Source organism: Drosophila kikkawai, chromosome 2R (genome assembly GCF_030179895.1).
Source record: "Drosophila kikkawai strain 14028-0561.14 chromosome 2R, DkikHiC1v2, whole genome shotgun sequence".
Taxonomy (NCBI): domain Eukaryota; kingdom Metazoa; phylum Arthropoda; class Insecta; order Diptera; family Drosophilidae; genus Drosophila; species Drosophila kikkawai.
The window spans coordinates 14,824,273-14,843,629 of record NC_091729.1 but is presented as its reverse complement, the minus strand read 5'-3'; the positions used below and the strand labels follow the sequence as shown (position 1 = coordinate 14,843,629).

The 19,357-nt window shown below is 42.0% G+C and overlaps 1 long non-coding RNA gene across 2 annotated transcripts in view; it reads right to left on the bottom strand.

Moving 5' to 3' along the window:
• Positions 1–10,006, bottom strand: part of LOC138928166 (uncharacterized) — a 50,747-nt gene extending 40,741 nt beyond the window's left edge. The window contains exon 1 of one of the 2 annotated variants that reach the window (XR_011444654.1): positions 8,082–10,006. This is a non-coding gene — a long non-coding RNA (uncharacterized lncRNA). The remainder of the gene's footprint in view (positions 1–8,081) is intronic. The other variant, XR_011444653.1, reaches the window with a different exon arrangement.
• Between the last annotated feature and the right edge of the window lie 9,351 nt (positions 10,007–19,357).

The following is a 19,357-nucleotide window of genomic DNA, read 5'->3' as shown; positions in this document are numbered from 1 at the left end:
CACATGCAGTGTGGGTCACTTGGAAAATTATGACAACCTGGCCAAGAAAGCACACATACAACAGCAGGCATGTTCTGGCAGGACACTCATCCCAGTATGTGTGTGTGTGTGTGTGTGCTCTTGTTCGTTGGGAAATTCATGGCCTGTTGGCAGCCGGCCCGGAAAAACCAGAGGTGGAAAAACACCAGCAGCAGTTGAAGCTGAGGCAGGAGCAGGCCACGCCAATTGGCAGAAAACAAAACATGGCCAGGAGGCAGCCAAAGGGGTTGCTGCCACTCATTGCCAAAAATTCTCCCCTCTCTCTCTCACCTTGTGCTCGGTGAGGTGGCCCAGTTTTTGCCAAGGATTCTTGGGCGCCACCCCTTTGTTTTTGGCAATCAGCTTCATCTTCTAGTTGGAGCCCCTCTCCTCTCTGGCCTTTCATGTTTGCCAAACGGAACTTTGGCTCGTTAATATTTTTGCACAGCGGGCGTAAAAAGGATGTACCTCTTACCCCCTACTCCCACCCGATTTCAGGATCAACTTCCATTCGCTCGGCAAACAAAACGAAATCAAAAAAGTTCAAGACAAACGATGGCAACAGCAACAAATTTTATAAATCTGCATAAGCCAGGAGAGGCTGGAGAAGCCGGATCGGGGTTATCCCAATCCTTTTGAAAGGTATTTGCAATATTAATTTTTGCAGGCTTCATAAATTCTGTGACTTGGCCCCTTTTGTCAGTTAACGAAATGTGTGGGGCCATGAAAAATTCATTTGCCAAACGCTCGAAAGTAGGCAACATGCCGACAAAACGAAATATTTGCACAAAATAAAAGTGTCAAGTAATGGAAATGGATACTCAAAAAGCGTGAAAGGTAAAAACAGAAAGAAAAAATATACACAAAGTGTTTTTGCAGGACGAAAAGGGATACACACAGCTAGGCTAACAAAATAAAATGGCGCATAAAATTTTAATGCATATCAAATGATTTAATTTGACGCCACATAAAAATGGACACAAAACTGGGACGACAGGCAAAGTGTTTAAACAGTTAGGGAGGCATGCGTGTGTGTGGTGTGTGTGTTTTGGTGGAAAGGGGGTTAGAAAGCGCTTAGAAAGGACACAGGAAAAAAAGTGAAAGAAAGAAAGCGAAGTCTTGTAATTACTTTGATGAAAAATGGCAGTTTCAGTGATTAAGCAAAGCCTGAAAGCGGGCAAAAGGAAGTGGGCTCCACTTGTATTAGTGCGTGTGTGCCACTGCACACGCGTGTGTGTGTGTGTGTGGCATGTGGCACCATTCACTTGATTACACATACGCCATGTTGTGCGAGAGGCGAGAGCAGGAAATTAAGCCTGTGGACTAGGCGGAAGTGGCCAAAGTCAAACGATGTGCCAGCCTGCAAGTATGTGAAAGAGTACACAGAAAAATAGCCTTGGAAAAATAAGTACAAATAATTAATAATTAATTGTTTGCAATTAAATATATTTATTACAGCAATTTGAAGTTTTTCTTGGTTTAAATATGCTCTGATTTGCCTACCTTGAAAACCCATAGAAACTCCTATAAATATAATTTAATATAAGTGTCAAGGCATCACATTCACATGTCCCACTAAAAATAAATATCTCTTAGAATGGTTTTAGTACTCCTCAGAGTCCTTGGATTTTTTCCTAGTGTATTTTTTCCCCAGTGTGTGTGAGCCTAATGATGTCAGCGGCAGCGTGAACACGCAGTTGCCGCATTAGTTGTAATTGCCGCGCCATGTTCTTCAATGATCGCCTCGCCTCCTTATCCAACAACGTGTCCTTCAAGGACCTGCTGCCAGAGCTGACGCCGCTATAACTCAGCTCAGAGAGGGCCCATCGTCCTCGGGTGGGCTTTTAAGTAAATATCGACGAAATATGCCAGGCCACGTTCGCAAAGAGACCCGCGACGACATGAAAAATCTAGCGAGAAAAACATCTTGCCATAAAGAATGCAGAAGAAAAATTGCAATTGCGATAGCGAGGCATCAGAACTGCAGCAGCAGCAGCGGCAGTAGCAGCAGCAACACCACCAACAATGACAATAAATTGCAGCAAAAATGAGCAATGAGTAATTCATATGGTGAGACAGAAGCCGAAGGAAGGACCAGTGGCCAGGAGCAGGAGGAAGTCGAGGGAATAGCCGCAGAGCGAGCAATTCAACGGGCCATCAATCTTGACTGCTCCCGGCTCCAAGCTCCTCATCCTTATGCTACTGCTGCTGCTACTGGTTCTGCTTCTCCTGGCGCCGCAGAGTCTACATCAATTTGGCAGCCACGAGGAGCCAGGGACGGACGGACATTCGGACATGACGCGCTTTTATGTGGCTGCTGGGAATTGAAGAGCCAACACAAAACTGCGGAAAATAAGAGAGGGTACGGGTACGGGGGCAAGGGCGGTACGTGAGCGCGGAGCGTTTGTAATATGCTTGTAAAATGCAATAAATTTTGTTAGCTCTCGGACAAAGTCCGGACACAGGCAGCAGCGGCAGCAGTAGCGGCAGCAACATTGACGATGGCAAGCCATAAAACGCGTTTTTGATTTGCCCCAAAATTTATGTGAGCACATTAAATGCGAGACAGTCAAAGGCAGCAGGCAGCAGGCTGGCAGCATCAGCAACAGCAACAGATTGTTGAGCGCCATAATCTCCATCACCGTCTGTTATCAGGCCCAACAACACCAGCAACACAACATCAGCCAGCAGCGACAGGTGTTGTCGTTATGTGCCATAATCTTTTTGACAACCCGCTGCATATTAAAGCACCGCCCACGATGACAGAGTTGATTGGTGTGCCTGATGTCAGATAGCTGTTTTGCTGCTCCTTTGTTGCTTGTTGCTGTTACATAGCTCTGATGTTGCAGGTTGTTGTGTTGCTGTTTCTAGATTGCCATTTGATTGTTGCTGCTGCTGTTGTTGCTACACAATTGTTGCTGCTGCTGTTGCTCCGCGATTGTTTCTGGTTGCTCCTGGCAATTGATGGTTGCTTTTGCTTGCTTAGTTGTAGTTGTTACGGGGAGTCTTGTATTGATATTGCAGGTTGCTTTGGGGGCATTTATTGTTGCAAGTTGTTGCTTGTATGTTGCTCTTGTTTCTGAATTGATAGTTATTGAATAGTTGTTGACTATAAACCAATGTAGCAGGTTGTGGCCTCGATTTTTCAGTTAGCTTATGAGTTATGCATATTTTTAATAGTTTCAGATTAATTTTTAATGGGTTATATGTTGCTCCTGGCAGTTGCTGCTTCAGGAAATTGTTATAAATTGATCTTAGATAAGCAGCTTCTTTTTTTCTGGTAAATGCTGTTTATTTTTTTTCATATTTAAGCTAATTTTACAGGGATTTGTTTTATTGTTCTATAGGAATTAATACGTAAAAAAGAAATAGCTCCTATTCATACCCAGAACCTGCAGCTGATTGATCTTCAAGCTCAAGTTGCTGGTCCTTAAAACTCAACCAACTCATTTTCAATATCATCCCTGATGTTTTTCCCATGATTTAGCAGCTGTGCAATTTGTTGATTTTAAAGCTAATGTTGCTGGCATTGCGGCGCCTTTATCTCTCCGACTTATTTGCAGTTCCGCTCCGATCTCTGTGTATATTTCGGTTAGATTCTCTAACAAATCGGTTCTCCACCGCTCGACTCGCTCTCGCTCTCTCTCTCCATTTCTGGTTGCGAAAATCTTTGTTTGTTTATGGCAAGTTTTATGTATCGGGCCGATTCGCGAAAACGCCAAACATGTGGGTCTATCTCTACCAACATACATACGGCAGCCGCTAAAAGCGGAACATCTGCGTGCGAGTACGCGTATGTTGACGTAATGCGAATGGAAATAGCAACCAATTATTCAGGCTAAACATTTCAAACTCTTTGTTTATGGGCAGCTAGCAGCGCGTCTCTCTGGCCCGTTTTCGGCCTCATTTTGGTTTTTGGGGATTTAAATTCAGACTTTCGGACACTCGCATGCAGCATCCAGACTCTGTGGCGAGGCCATAAACTGGACCAGAGTTGTGACCGGACTTGGTAATGGAATCGCAATTCCCCGAAAAGGACCCACCACTCCCTGGCCACCGATGTCAATTAAGGCTATTTCGCAAAACTGCAATCAAGTCTCTGGACAAACTACATGCTACAAATTGCAATCGAATGGCCAGGAAATATATTTGTGCAGCACGAAAACAATTGGAATTGGATATTTATTCAGTTCGAGAGCTACGAACTTGAACCAAAAATCATGCAAATTGTTATATATATTTCAATATTTTATTAGCCCTGGGATCCGAATTCGATTCCTACTCCGCTGCCATAAATTGCAGCAGTTGCTCCGAGTCGAGTCGAGGCGAGGCGAGTCGAGGCTCGACTAGGACGAAGGACTTGCCGGCCATAAATATCGCAGCCATTACCCATACATACAGACAGCTACACACACACACACACACACATAAAGATAGAGAGAAACATGAATGGCACAATAAATAAATCGGGTAAGCGGCAGCGTTTTAAAACAAATAGAAAGAGAAATACAAACAGAAGCCAAAACAAAACAATTTCAAATGCACAACTAAAGCCGGGATGAGATAGGCTATTGGAGGAATATATATATAGTAGAAAAGAGACGAGCAGAGCGAAATAAAATTTGCATTTTTTGCGTTTAAAGCTTCGGTATCAGCAAAAAACTACGAACCGAATATAAAACACAACACCATAGAAACACGACTACAAAAAACAAAAAGCGAGAAGCTGAGATGTGCAAAGTCAAAGTCAGCAGAAGCAAAATGTTATCGGTTATTGAACAAGTATCATTTGGAGGGGGGAGGGATGTTATTCAAGGGGGGGCTGCTATTCAGGGGAAATGTTATTCAGGGGTGGTGATGTCGTTGTTCAAGACGCTTTGTATGTGCATATTCCACCGCCGCCGTCGCCTTATAAATAAACGTGTGCGCGCGGCTCATCTTTATGTACATATTTCTGTCCTCTGGAATCGGATGAAGGTGCGGCGCATGTTGATTTCTTTTTTCCTTTAGCTTTCTCGTTGCTCTTTGTTTCTGATTTTGTTTTTGTTTTATTTCTTTTTTGTGTGTGCTTCAGAAAACTCTGCTTTTAATGAGGGGAATTTTCCTTTTGCTCTTGAGTGCCCACGTTGCGTATGAGTAATGTCATTTTGAGAGTGTCACAAACTGACCCTTAACATTGTACGTTTTATATGTTGTTCCAAAATAAATCTCTAAACTAAATAGAGTTTTTTTTGTGTTTTATTTCAAGTGTGACTAGCACATACTGTGTTTTTAATGGGAGATATTATCTTTTAATGAGAGACATTAGCTCTTACTCTAAGAAAGCCACGCTGCGTATGAGTAATATTAACTTAAGATACTTTAATTTGTAAGTTTCTTATAATATATGTCCTGGGTTATTCCAGATTTGAACTATATTTAAGCCTAAGCTTCTTAATAATTTGTTAATAATTATATTTTCTTAGTAGATTTAAGGGATTTCCCTCATTTTCTTTAAGTAATGTTACTCCCAAGAGGGTAGAAAACTGACCATCTCCACTTAAATTCTTTTAGCACCCCAAATTCCTTTCCCTCTCCTTTTTCTACCAACTTCCTCGATGTCCTGCGATCAAAAACATTTGATGTTCTTTGGTCTTTTCATGGGTGACTCTAAAAAACTTTTGCCGGAATCGAAACATTTTCAATACATTTGATTAAACCGGGTCCCCGCCTTTCGGCAGCTCCTCCTCCTCCCTGGATGACCACCAGCTTCTTCTCTCTCTCTCTCCCCATCATCATTGCTGATGGCCATGCCATAAAACGTTTATCTCCCACACTTTGCTCTGACTCTGACTCTCGCTCTCTCTCTCTCTATCTCTGGCTCTTGTTCTCGTCGTTGACTCTTTTATCGCAGTATCAATAAATTAATTTGAAAACTTTGTCGCTCCTATTTGATTCCGACTGCCATCCTCTGTCTTCCAACTCCCCGTGCCCTTAGCCTTAGCCTTACCCTACTACCCCTCCTCCTGTGCTGGCATTTTTCCCTTAATTTTTTTTTTGTGCAAATTTTCGTCTGTTTCAAATTCGTTTCATCGTCGGTATCTTGTATCTATAAGTTAGCATCGCTCTCTGGCCCTGGCTCCGTGTAATTTGCTTTCACCTACCCCGCCCCCAAATGGCCGCCCCGGCTTTTCCGGCTCGTCTTTTACTTGTTTTTTTCTTTTTTTTTTTGGGCAAAGTACAACTACTACAACTAGGACAACTATGAGTTCGGTGCGATGGCAGTTTGCTCGACAGGCAGTTAACATGAAGCACCGCCCCAGCGCCCATATTGCCCTCATTTCCCCACTCCCACCCCCCCCCCCCCCCCCCCCCCCTCACTCATCCAGAGTCTGAGCCTCCGCCTCTGCCTCGTGTGTGTGGTAGTATTTTTTGGCTATTGAATTGGTTTCATGCTCATGCATTTTATATGAAATTGTCTGCATGTCTGTCTGACTTTTTGCCCCATCGTCGTGTCACGGCGCCGCCCTCAGACCCGCCGCAGCTTGTAATCTAAACCAACCACCCCTCGCCGGAAAAATTTACATCGCTTAATTCGTTAGCCGAGAAAATGTTTTTCGCCTGCAATTAGTGGACAACATTTGTTAGCCAAACACTTTTGCCGAGCTGCAACGGGAGGAGGTAGCAGTAGCAGCCTGAAACTGGCAATAGGCAATGCAGGTAGCACAAGTACAGGCCCTTATCTTTATTACAAAAAAAAAAGAAAAAATTAAAAAAAAATGGTAAGAAGAATGAACAAAAAAAATTCCCAAAAAATAAGGAAACTGTGGGCACAAAACGAGAAGAATTCGAATAAGAAAGAATGAAACGAGCGAAAAGAAAAAGGCAAAGCGCGGCGGTGAAATGGGAAAGGCCATTTTTTTTCCACTCCCCCTCTCTCTATACATCTCTCTTTCTCCCCCTCCACATCTCTCTCTTTCTCGTATGCTCGACTTTTATTTGAAGTAGAATTTTAATCCATGGTTTTTTAATGCGGGCGATAAACTTTTACGGCAATTGTCGACGGCATTAGCGATGGGTACCTAGCTGGAAGTTGGGATAAGGCGGCTCTTTTCATTTTTCCCTTTGTGTTATTTGGCCGATCATCTGAAACGGGCTTAGCCCAACCGCCCAGGTGAGTATTTTACTATCTCTGTTACTATCTCTCCTATGTACTCCCTGAATGGTAATGCCATACGCTTTCATTATGCTATCCCCTGTTGACGCTTCTGATGTTTAATGCTTTAATTAAATGTTTCATTAGCACGCTTGGCGCGGAGGCGTGTCAGTTGTGTGCGCCACGCCCACCCCCTCCTGGCAATAGTTTCCATAGCCAACTCTGGCGCTCTGGCAGAACATGCAATCGAAAAAGGTGGCAGGTGTAATAACTTAACAAAATTGGCTGCCAAGTTTGTGCTCTAATCTCCAGATCTTTGATAGCGTTAATGGTGTGATTTTATGGGATTGAGTTATATAAATTTTCGAAATTCTATTTTTAAAACAATTACCGTTGGGGATTTTTCCCATAAACGTTTTTATATATTTTTTTTTGAGCAATTTAAAACAATTGTGTGTGTGATTTGAATGATTTTCATTGCGCAGGACTTAATTAAATTGCATTTAATTTTTATTCTGTGCAGATTTAGCTTTGAGTTGTGAAATTAGATTAAAGGATTTATTTCATTTGATTATTGAAATATTTTTTGGGTAATATAAATGGGGTCGAAAGCAACTATTTCGTAGAGAAATAAATATATTTTATACATTTTATTTAGTTTACTAAGAAAATAAATCCTCTTTAAGTTACCCTTTTAAAAGGACTTTAAAATAATTTAATAAAATCAACAAACAAACACAATTATACCCATAGAAAATATTGTAATCTAAACAAAATCCACACCCTAATTTATACTTGTAAACAAAGATTTTCCTAATGTTAATTTCTATGGAAATCAATCAATTTTCATTATTTCCACTGACAAGACCAATCACATCAAATTGGTAATGCTTAAATATATATATTGAAAATATTTGCATTAGCTTACCCGCTTCTTGCTCTACATCTCCCTCTCTTTTCATCTCTCTCGCTCATTCAATTTTCGAAATTCAGATGGAGGCCCCATTCAGAATTTGTTTCTGCGGGTTTGCTGGCTTTTTCGGTTGCGGCATTTTTATGCTTTTGATTCAGTTGTTGCTTTTGCCGTGTTTGTTTTGTTGTAGCCATAAAAAATCCATTTTAGCCGGGCCAACACGCCAAACCAGTCGGTCAGAGTCGCCGAGTCTAGCATTTTGTTATAAATTCACGACTTCACGGCAACTACGGTGCTTGCCCTCCCTGTTTCTTCTCGTTCTCCGCGGCTGACTTGCTCTCTCTCCCTCTCGCTCTCTTAGTGTGTCTCTCAGGAGCGACCTTAGCCAAGGCTGAGATTGAAAAAGATGACAAAGATGGCTGCAACATCCGGTTGGCCATATGGGTGTGTGTGCATGGTGTGTCTGTGTATGCATATGGGAAATACTCATACTGGCACATTGTTCCAGACAACGCCGGCAGCGGCGTCTCAATTTCAGCCGCAGTCTGATTTTTTGAGTCTGAATCTGAGCCTGAGTCTGACTTTGGGTGTGCTGCTGATAAGGCCACCCCCCTTGGCACTGGCACCGCTGCGCAGTCCCATGCCACCGCTAGTTGCAGTCTGCCTTCTGTCTGCCAATCTACACTGAGGGAAAATTGCTTGCTAAGAGGCGGAGATTTTAAAACTGATTGCGGTTCAGTTTATTGTATGCAATTTAAATTTTTTTTTTATTTTTCTTTATGATTTTAATACCAAAGTAACCTATAAACCATAGCTATTATAGCTTTAACCTTATAGCATCATAAATATGGCTTTTAAAATACAATTAACTCTGAATTAACTAAGGTTATAAGCCTCACAATATATTATCAAGTGTCTCAGTTTTTATAGCAACGTTATGTATATTTTATAAACATTATTAAATTACCAGATTAAGTCTGAAGTGTGATTGTTATAGATAAGCACTAAGCTTATACTTTATATTCAACACCTTTTATTTTGTGAAAAACTTGAGATCAAAGTTCAAGAACTGCAATTATCTTTAAATCATAAAAAGATTTATTTAACGTTTCGCTCTATGCAAATTTTCCAAATCAAGTGAATTTTTAAAAATCTCAAGAACTATGCTTCCTATTCACTTGTTAAGATATTAGCCTCTTGGTTTCCATTTAAATTTGAAGACTAATTCAATTATAAACTCGTTTAACTTCAAACTTTTTCAAATATTTAACACATTATCTTATAACAAAATGAGTTAGGAGTTCTCTCAAGTTTTCCATTTATTTCTAGAACTTGTTTCAGAAACCTCACTGCTTTGGCTTAGTTTTCAAGCGCCTTGGCCTTAGTTTTGATCTCTCGGATCTGAAGCTGAATCTGGATTCTATAATGCCTTTTCTGGCCATGTATGGTGGCTGGCTGGGTGTGATGTCTGGCACTCGCACTTTGTAATTGCAATTGTGCGAATGCGAATGCGATTTGCAATTTCGAGTGTCTGGCGATAGCTCTTGTTGCCAGATTGAACGTTTGAGCGACTGCAGCAATGACGCATTGGCTTGCCTCAGACTGATTTTCGGCTGATTGTTCACTTTGGACCGTATTATTTTTGCTGATTTTTGTCAGATTTTTGCACTTATTTTTTCGCGTTGTGTTACTGCTTTGTCTTTGTTTAACATTAGCACTGAATAGTAAGAGTAAGTGTAGGCTGCGTGTGTTGGTGTGTCCACAGAGAGAGGTGCCAGAGCCACTGGGAACGGAGGGCAGCAGGGCGAGGAGGGAGAAAGCCAAGCAACCGGCAGAGACGAGACGCGCAGCACGAATGAATGGAGTTGGCCGGCCAGCGAGCGAGCAAAGCTACTGCCGAAACGGCGGCGGAGCCGAAGAGAGCCGAAGTCTGGAATCCGAAGTTCCGGCAGCGGAGAGAGCTTTCTCTTCGCCATCGCTGACGTCGTCGCCATTGCTCAGGCGTGTAGGTCGTCTAGAGGCCGTTGTGGGGGCCTCGGCTGGCGCTCTTCGGGCGTCGCTCTCTTTCGGCCCGAAGCGATGCTCTTTGGTGGCCAAAAACTGCAAATCAAAGTCGAGGTCGTTGTACGAATGAAAGAATGTCGGCAATGCGATTGTTGTTGCCCCGGCGTCGCTGCTGGCGGCTCTGCCTAGGCCAGCGTCGCAGCCGCCGAGCGATCTCCCCCTTTCTCTCACGCTGTAGCCGCTCTGCTGCTGCCTCTGCTGCTGCTGCTGCATTATGCTGCCATGTATCTGTCTCTTTATTTTTCGCTACATGTGCGTGTGTGTGTGTGTGTGTGCGAGTGTGTGCGCTCGGCATGCCTTAACTTGGCTTTCTTTTGAATAATGTTGCTTCATGCCTTCGCAGTCTTGGTCTTCATCTGTCGCCCTCTCTCGCTAGCGCTCTGCCCCTCTCTCTGTCATCGTCTAGCAGCAAAAATGCTGTTACTTTTTATGTGCAACCCTTCCGCCCACCGCCCATCGCCCATAGCCCCCCTTTTGCGCTCTTTCCCCGCCCCCCGCTCTCAAGGAATTCAGTTAGCCTCGCTCGCTTTGCCCATTTTTACTACCTTTTTCCACTACTCTTTTTTGTATTTTTGTATCTTTTTGTCATACTCTTTCAAGGGGCTTTATGATTAATACGCTTATTCTTTATCAGAATCGTCTAAAAAAGTTGAAAAATCAGAGAGATTTTTTAATATATATGTTATTACAAAGATTCTGATGTTTTTACAGAACTTATTGTCAGAAAAGGCGGTGAGAGGGTGCTGATTACGAATAAATGAAGGCATGTTATCCTAAAAATATTTAAAACAATTATATATTTTCTTTACTGAACTAATTGGGTTGTAAGGTCTGAAAGGAAAATATGTTTCAGCCACAAAATGTAATAATCCCAATTAAAAAACTGAACAAAGTTGTAATAATAAAGAAACTTTTTAATTTTTAAGGGCATAAAAACTTCGGCTTTGCCAGAGTTGGCTGACCATCTCGTGTTTTATTTTTCCCTTAGCTCTTTTCCCCCCTTTTTAACTTATTTTCCTTCGTCTTTTTTTTAATACATTTTCGGCTGCTTTCGCGCGTTTGTAATAAAAACTCGTTATAAGTAGAAATTCTTTTCTTTTGGGCTAGTTCCACCTGTCCACCCCGCTGCCCGGTCTCCTTGCCGCTGCCAGCAAATCCATTCTTTAAGCACTCTTTGCGGCCACTTTTCTTTATTATGATTTTTTTTATTTTTATTATACATTTTTTTTTTTTTTGCCGTGTTCGTCCGCTTTTGGGCCATAACAAATGTGAGAACCGCCCGTGGGCAAAGAGCCGAGCGAGAAGCTGTAGCGGCTTAGAGCCTCAGAAGTTGAAGTTAACGCCCCCAATCCCGTGTTATCTGCAGAGAACCCGGGACTCTGGCCCGCTGTCTTCCCCCCGCGTAATAATTAGAGCTAATTTGCTGCGGCCGCCAAATTAAATTGTCACTTTTCGACCGACTGATAAGGAAGTTCAGCCGGAGACGGAGAGGAGGAGAGAGATAAGATAGCTATAGCTATTCACGTGTGAACGGGGCGAAATTAGTTTTGCGGCCTTCGCAAAAGGAAGAAACAAAAATACTGCAAATTCATTTCGGGCCACGGACTATTTAACATCATTTATCGTGAGCCGTAAACAAGACCCCAAAAAGCGGGCTCAAAGCGGCTGAGACGCATGATTAGGCAGAACGCGGATTGGCAGTGTTATTGACCATCAACCTATTTTCGGGGGAATGGGACTAGGAATGGGAACACGAAAGGGAATGGAAATGGGGCTGGGCATGGTGTAGGTTTGCCCAGGAATTTGCATGGCCAAAAGCAACGGCAAGGAAATGCGGAAAAGCGTGGCGAATGTGCTGATGAATCGCTTCGGTTAGATTGATGACTCGTTTATTGCATTGAGAAAGTAACAGCGCCGAAGGATATTCGAGAAAGGGTTTGCCGAACGGTCTCAGCCGGAAGGTAGCCACATTTATATTGCTCTTGAAATGTTATTTGAGCACTCTTTTATTGTCTGTCCTTGGGGTTTATTTATCCGAGGAACGTTTGCCTTTGATAGACCTTCCCATTTTCAATCATTGGACATTTATTTTACATTTTACAGATTAAAGGGAGGTATTTTTATATACAGCTTGTTTTGAAATTGTGTCTTAATTTGTGCCAAAATATTTATTTAATCGGATTATTAGTATACAAATTAAAACGGCTTATATGGGTAATACTTAAAAGAAGTTGTTGAGCTTTTTAAAATATAAGAAAACGCAGAAATAACGTTACTAAATTCTATATTTTTGGATGATGATAGTTTCTCTTAGTAACAGCTTGGGTGTCCTAATTGTAAAGTTACAAAATTCAATATAAAGAATACAGATTCCTTTGGGCTTACCGGGCGTATACTTAATATGACCAAGTTACTTGCTAAAAAACCAGTTTATAATGGTCTGTTAGTTACTTTTTTCTAATAACCAAAACCCATTGTAATATTTCAGAAAATATATTTTAAAAACTTGATAACGCTTAGTTTGTTCTTAGAAATATTGCCCAAGTTTCCTTTTTAAAAGCCAAAACTGTGCCTCCTTCTGACTGTCACACCCTGCGTATACTTGATAACTCTCCCTGGACCATAATCACTTCCGCAAGTTGCGCTTGCCTTATCATATTTACGAGCGCCTCGCCACTTGTCACTTGATTGTAATAGATGTCCCTTAATGAATGCTCCTCCCCCCATCACACTCACCTGTTATTTTCCGGCTGTCATTAAGGGGTTTCCATTCCATTCCCCGACTTGACTTCTGTATATTTTTGTTAACTGAGTTACTGGATTACTGGAAGTTTATGTCGTTGGCGCGACGCATTTAATGGGAATTGATATTGATATGAGAAGGCCCGCTGGAGGGAGTGTCGAGTTACACGCGAGTTATTCAGAATTATTCAGGAACACACAGACACAGCAAATGTACGGGTTTATTCTTTATTTTATTGGTTTCAGATTCCGCTGGCTGAACACTTGGTTTATGTTACTGTTTTGATTTGCTTTGTTTGTTAAGTTTTTCCTGGTTTATTGCGTTTTGAGGAATTTGTGTGAATTTTTTGGCGAGACACCTGCGACTGTTTCGCTGGAGAGTCTAGGCTCGACTGGCGCCTGCTGCACTTTTTCGGGGAACTCCATGTGGACTCGAGGAGTGTTTGTGTGTTCTGGGAGTCGGAGTCTGTTCTTGGCCACTGGGTTCGCCGCCGCTGGCTGGAGCCGTGCAAACCTCAGCTGGCGGATGTTTCGTGGCGACTGAATGCCAACTTCTTGGGGACTGGCCCAACGAGAACTGCTGTGAGCGCTCTGCTGCAACTCCAAAGCCGGCGTCGACGCTGGCCGCGGCTGCGGTGCGACAGAGAGACTAACTGCTCTGCCGGCGCGCTTACTGCAGTGCAACGGGGCAAGGGGATGGGAGAGTGGGTGGGCTGGCTGGCTGGTCGGGCCAGACAACGAGTGCATTGGCATAGTAAACTTTTGCACGAGGCGCCAGGCTAGCCTCTTGCTCGCTCGCTCGCCCTCTCTCTTTCGTTCTTGCCCTCTCTCTTTCCGCGATGCCGTTAGATGCGCACTTGACGTCTGGCGTCGCAACAAGTCGGCGGCAGCACTGCCCACGGCAGCAGAGACGCCAGCAGCGCCGTCGACTGTCTGTCTCGCGCTTCGCTTCGCACAAAGGAAAATTCCCTTAGCGGCCGAGAGCCACGAAGTCGAAGCCGAACCGCAAAGCCGAGAGCCACCGAACCGAGAACCGAGCAAAAACGAACAATGTCTAGCGGCGCCAACGAAGTTTTCCCCATTTCGTTGCTGTTTTTTTTTTCATCTGCACTTTGTGGCTACTTTTTGGGTAATACCAAGTACCAGGAAAATGGAAAACCCGAAGATAAAGACTCTGAAGTAATTCTGGAAAATCGAGTTAAGAAGAAAGTGGTGTGTAAATAGGAATATTAATAAAAGAGGTAGAGAGAGTAGGAGAATTCGAAGTAAATATGCTGAATACGTAAACGATTTTAATAGAAAAATGTTTGTTCATTTTTGTAAAGAAAACTTTCTAGACAAAAGATTAATAAATATTTAAAAAACCAAATAATAAGGAAAAAACTTGTTAGATATAGAATTTAATAACGTAAAAATAAGAGTAGATAAGGACAGTATAACAGAAGGATATTAGGAGTAGGTAGGGATAGTATTTATTGTTATTGAAAAGTGAGGGGATAGGAATTTGTGTTAAAATAAGAATGAAAATATATAGGTTTATTAATGGTTTTGCAATGTAAGTATATAGAAATAGTAGCAAGGTGGGATCACAACAGGATCAAGTAAACCCTATTCCTTGACTTTATAAATTCTTCTACCCTGTTTATCCCCATCTATTCTTCCCACTTTCTAGCACCTCTAGCTCAAGGATCACTAAAAGTGACAACAGAAATACGATTTACAAGCCAGAAAGCAGCAAAAGTGCGACCCCACCGTAGATTTGCCAGTTGTAAGCCGCTCGGGTATAGATTACAATACAAGACTGGAGTCACAAAAGGGGGCGACCATAAGCTAGAGGGGGGTTCCAGCCGCGGAAGCCTCGAATTTAGCCGGCATTTTGCAGTGCATCCGCTCGGCAATCGCCTCAGCATGGGGTGGATTGTGGCCTCGCCAGGAACGCCACCAGGAAAGAGTATCCGCCAAAGAGCGCAAGACTTAAGAGAGACAGGACTTCGGCTCGGAGAATATTTTTTTTGGGGCAGGTCAAGTCAATATGGAGAGCGGAGGCCAGCTGACGGACACGGGAACGCTGAGGAACGATTGCGGAAGCGGCGCCCAGAAACCCAGCGAAGGATGATGCGTCGCAGGATGGAAGCGCGCTCGTTATTAGATTCATCTTGTTTAGCGCTTAAGCAGCTTGGAGAGCCCAAGAGTCCGCAGATGGGGGTAATCCCCAACTGACTCCGCTCCGCTTGTCCGGATTGCCCAGGATGGCATTAAAATGATTATTAGCACATCTTCAGCGGCAGTCGACGACGACGACGACGACGACTGTGAGTGCTCTACTGGTCCGAGTGGTATCCTCCATTGTGTTTGTGGGATCTAATTAGACCTCCAGGATCCTCCAGCTGACGCCTGATTAGGACGAGAGCCCTTTGCTGCTGCACTGCCCTGCCAATTTGCATGTTCGCTTTAATGCCATTCAACTGCCGGCTGGCCACACGCGAGACGACAGCAATTAAATTATCAAACAATTTCCCAAACTGCAGAAATATTATTAAATTTTCCCCAACGCACCTAAATACTTATTGCCATATGAATAAATATATATGTATATATGTGTGTGTGTGGGTGTGTGTGTGTGGCATGTCCATGTAAATGTCCAGATTTGCATGTGTGGGGACACTTGCCCGTCCTCGGAGGACATTCTGCACACATGTCGCCTATTAACCGCGTACAATTTTCATATGCAAAATTGGCAAAATTTTCGATATGACCAAAAATATGCAGGCCCAATATCTGCCACAGAGGTGAGTGGCTAAAAGGCTGGCTAACTGTAAAGTATAATAATTTAATTAAATACTAAATAAATAACTAATAATGTAATTAACAGGAACTTGAAACCTTTTGAGTGGTTGTAAGTGAATCAAAAAAATATTTATATAAAATGGACAAAGTGAAGGTGATTAGGGAAGGAGTTGTTAGGTTTAATAATCAAATTAAATACTAAATAATAGAATTAACAGGGAATTAAACCGTTTCAAAGGGTTATTTGTTTATAAATAAAACAAATTATATTTTAATTACATTATAAAAAGCTGTAATTGGTTAAAAAGACTTTGATTTAATTTATAAAAATTCTGTAATTATTAAAAAAAACCTCTCTGAGATGATCTATGAATTCTACTATGTTCTTTAATATATTTTAATAAATATATAAATGCTCTTCAATGTCCTTTATGGCCCAGTGTCCACTGTTCTATTACTGTGTCGGATTTTTGCATTGCCCACCCGCACTCTCTCCACAAAGTTTCAAACTGCATTTTAGGCATTTTGTCGCTAAATTGAGTTCCGGTTTTAGATGGCTTTTGTGTGGGTTTTTGTGGGTCCAGCTAACCAATCCCTGCGATCCTTGTCCCTTTTCGTACAGTGTGTTTGTTTCGTCTGATACATGTTTTTCACATTCTTTTTTTGCGGCCATTTATAGTATGTGTGTCTTTGTGTGTGTTTATTTTATGGCCGTCGCAGTTTGTTTTACAAATATTTTTATCCCGGCTAAATAAATTCGCATAAAATTTGCGCCTTGTAATTAAACCCGAAAAATTCCAATGTCCTGTACTGGCTGCTGCCAAAAATAGCTGCTGGCCAGTAACAAGAAGTTGGCAGCAATTAGCGATGGACACAAATAAATTATTTACAAATTTTCTGCGTTCGCCATAAACAATCCATAATGCGGCAGTGGAAAGAGCACCAACCGCCAGGCCAGGCGTTTTTATACAAATAATTTTGTATAAAATGGAGCCCCGAAAAAAAAAAGATAGAAAGGAGCTAAGCGAAAAGTGGCAAATTATGGCAGTAGCCACGAGAGTTTTAATTAAAGATTAAAACGATGCTAATCAGCGATCCCAGGGCAATTGCAATTGCAATTCAAACTAAAAGCCTGCATTAAAGCGGACTGCATAGCCATTAGAAGGGCCCCAAAACAGCTGAATAAAGTCAGCAAAAACAAAAAAAGGAATATACATATATAAATATATAGGAAAAAGGGCGAATATATATGCGCAAAATATTCAAATGCATCTAAATAAATATGAAAATTTTATAATATCATGCAGGCAGATAGGACAGCGGGAAAAATCATTGTACACACACTTTGGCGCCACTCCACGGCTCTCAGTAATATTGAAAAGGATTAACTTTGATCGGAAATGGGCACTGGGGGGGTGTCCTGGCACAAATTAAGCTAATTGCGCGCCAGATATGCAAACACACTCCGCCCTAAGGGGTCGCTGGCAAGTAGCTAAGGGGTGTCAGAGGTCAGTCGCATTAATAGTCGCATTTGCATAAAGTGCAACACTGCACACAAAACACAACCCAGGCCTGATAGATGGACGCACTCATTGTCAGTCTCTCTGTGGACCCCCAGTACTTTGCTCGCTTCGTCCCGATGATGAAATGTCCTGTCAAACTGACAGCCAACCAAAAATCCATCTGTCGAACTGTGAGTGCCGAGTGTCGAGTGCCGAATGCCCGAGCACACCGTAGTGCCGAGTGGCCAGTGCCTAGAGCTATTCACCAGACAATATAGGGCCTGATTGACATGTCAAGTCAATCGAGGAGGAGCCCCCCTGCACCCCCCCTGAATTATGCAAAAATTCAGCCACAATTGCGAGAGTTTGCAGGCATATAACTCAACCTGTAACACACTCGGCGAGTGGCTCAGCCTGGAAAACTACTCTTTATCCTTAGGAAAAGTGAAACATTTTCAGAGGGAGGCTTAAAGATGTCAAGGGGTAAGCTAGTACCTGTTCGAATCGGTTGAGGGAATTTGGCTTAGATGGTAAAAGACAAGAAAGAAAGCTAACTTTGGCCAGTCAAAGTTTGTATACTCTTGCAGGTAACAATTAAAATATATCATAACTAAGCCAAAAATGCATTAATTTCGATTCGGAAAGCAGTTTTGTGTTAGTTTTTATTAATTTAAAAAAAAACTGCATAACAAATTTAAAATTTTAAGAAATCAAAATTTTTGGTAATTTTTGCTAATTTTAATGATGTAACCCCTTATGAAATTTCGCAAAAATGGCCAAAAAATCGATTTCTTTCGGACATGTCTAGAAAGATTCCCCTGTTGATGCTGATCAAGAATATATATGGTTTATGGGGTCGGAAATGATTCCTTGACTTAGAAAATTATTATTTTGTATTATAAAATCTGATTTTTTATATTAAAAAACCCCTTGATTTTTTTTAAATTAAAAATATCATAACTCGGCCAAAAGAGCATTAATTTTAAATCGGAAAACTGTTCTGTGCAAGATTTTCTACAGTTAATAAATCTGCATACTTCATTTAAAATTCAATTTTTTATCAAAATCAGGCATTTTAATGATGTAACCCCTTGTAAAATTTTGCAAAAATGGCCAAAAAATCGATTTCTTCCTGGCATATCTAGAAAGATTCCCCTGTTGATGCTGATCAAGAATATATATGGTTTATAGGGTCGGAAAGGTCTCCTTCACTGCGTTGCAAACTTCTGACTGAAATTATAATACCCTGAAAGGGTATAAAAATTATGGACTAGAGATGAAAGGACAAGGAGCTGGCACAAAGGAACTCAAATCTTTAAATATTCCTTAACTTTTCGCAATTTTTCATAGTTAAAGTGGATAGATATCTGGATTTGGATGTTTTCTAGAAAATATGTCTCATTTTATTAAACTTAAAACCTTTCAAACCAAATGGAAAGACTTCCCTTGATTTATGCCTAATTTTCAAGGATTTCCAGACATAACTCAAGCTCTGTGTCTCAGCTTGAAAACTTCACCTTAACCCCCAGTTAAGTGGTATAAATTCGATGCTTAAAGCCGCCTTGAATCCGCCTAATTGATTCGATTTAGCCAGCTTGAACTTAGCCAAAGTCAAGCTGGTGAAAACTTTCCCCTGCCGATGGCAGTTGGATGTTGGGCTCTTGGCTGTTGCCAGTTTGAAGCTCTCAATTAGCTCAAGGTGGCAGCTGAGTGAAAACTTTTAAGCTGCCAAATTAAATGAAGTGTGGCAGTGCGATACGCAACTCTTCTGGCTAATTCGAGTGGATTTTGCAGGCAAGGCGGCTAATTGGAAAAGCCAATGCCGCGTACCGCTTGACGTATACTTAATCTTTTTGGCACACACACACACACACAGACTCTAAGGGAATGCTGTGAGTGGCAGGGGGTGTCAGGACATCTCAAATGGGTTAACAGACAAGCTCTCGGCACTTGACACACTCCCCTAGCTGTGCGCAAGATGCAAAGCAAATATAAACAAATCAGCGGACAACGAGAGGAGTCAGCAAAAATGGCAAAATACACCGAGGCGAAGGGATAACGATAGATGGCAGTGGCAAGGACTGGACTGGGTTACTTTAAAACCTGCACATCAGCAGAAACCTGCAGTAGCAGTAGCAGCAGCTGCCACATGACATACACACACCACACACACACACACACCCTGTCGACCCAAAA